This window comes from Lepeophtheirus salmonis, unplaced genomic scaffold (assembly GCF_016086655.4).
Source record: "Lepeophtheirus salmonis unplaced genomic scaffold, UVic_Lsal_1.4 unplaced_contig_16650_pilon, whole genome shotgun sequence".
NCBI lineage: Eukaryota > Metazoa > Arthropoda > Copepoda > Siphonostomatoida > Caligidae > Lepeophtheirus > Lepeophtheirus salmonis.
The window spans coordinates 1-1,025 of NW_027292018.1; the positions used below are offsets into that span (position 1 = coordinate 1).

General features: G+C 29.3%; 1 long non-coding RNA gene across 1 annotated transcript; it reads right to left on the reverse strand.

The window, feature by feature from the left end:
• Positions 1-612: 612 nt before the first annotated feature.
• Positions 613-1,025, reverse strand: LOC121131078 (uncharacterized). The gene is made up of 2 exons (XR_005868936.2): positions 987-1,025; positions 613-920 (listed from the first exon to the last, which is right to left on the reverse strand). It is a non-coding gene; the product is annotated as an uncharacterized lncRNA (long non-coding RNA).

Here is a 1,025-nt window from a genome sequence, read left to right on the forward strand (position 1 = left end):
GTATTTTGAATAGCCATGTAAAGGGATATTCAAAAATGAGCCATAAAATATAATGTTTTAAAGAAATAAATTCAAAATTTGAAAAAAGTTGTCGCTTAAATCGTGCGTCTGGAATATTTAATATTATGTATTTAACTTAAGAAAGATAAGACCCTTCCTCCCTTTTAACATGATCCTAACGTGTTTGATCAGATGCAATCACAAAAAACAAAGGTGTGTTGGCGTGAAGTTATAATTAAGACAACTATAGTAAGAAAATTAATCTTTTTCTATAGACTATTAAGATATATTGGTGACGGAGGAAAGGGAGGTCGAAGGGGAAGGAATCTTAAGTCTGTACTCAGAAGCTCAGTATCTAATGATTAGAAAATGAACCAAAAAAATCTAAGTTTTGTCCTTTAAATGTATACGGAATATTTCAAAATCACAGAACCTACTGTATTCAAAATTACCGAAGCAAAATTTCCATGAAAACTTTCCGAATTGCCCGGAAACTTTTAACCCCTTTGTAACTCTAATCATGTTATTTTTACCTTACCTAAGTGATGAAATGAGACTAGTTTGTAGAAATTTCAATCTTATCAAAATTATTTCAATGATCTTTACAATATACTGGGTCATATCAATAATGTGTATTTAAAATATAACAAAATAATAATAATAACGACATTTAATATTATCCTAAAATTATACATTTATTCTATTTGATCACCTTCAGCAAAAATCATTCAAGTAATACTTATACTAATAATTAAAAGATTTACAAGCATTTACACATTCGTAGGAAAAATATGAGCCACTCATCTCAACGACATCCAGAGCCATGATGAAGGCTGAAAACATGTGAAAGTCATCATTTCTCATTTCAGCTACCCAGCAATCATTTTGACCATCTCTTCACGATCAAGATCGTTTTATTGCTAACGAAATTATATATTTTTGTGAAGATGAAAATAAATACTCATATTTAAAGAGAATTTTTACACCTAATTAGTATCTACGTCCTCTAATAAATCGACAAAGTC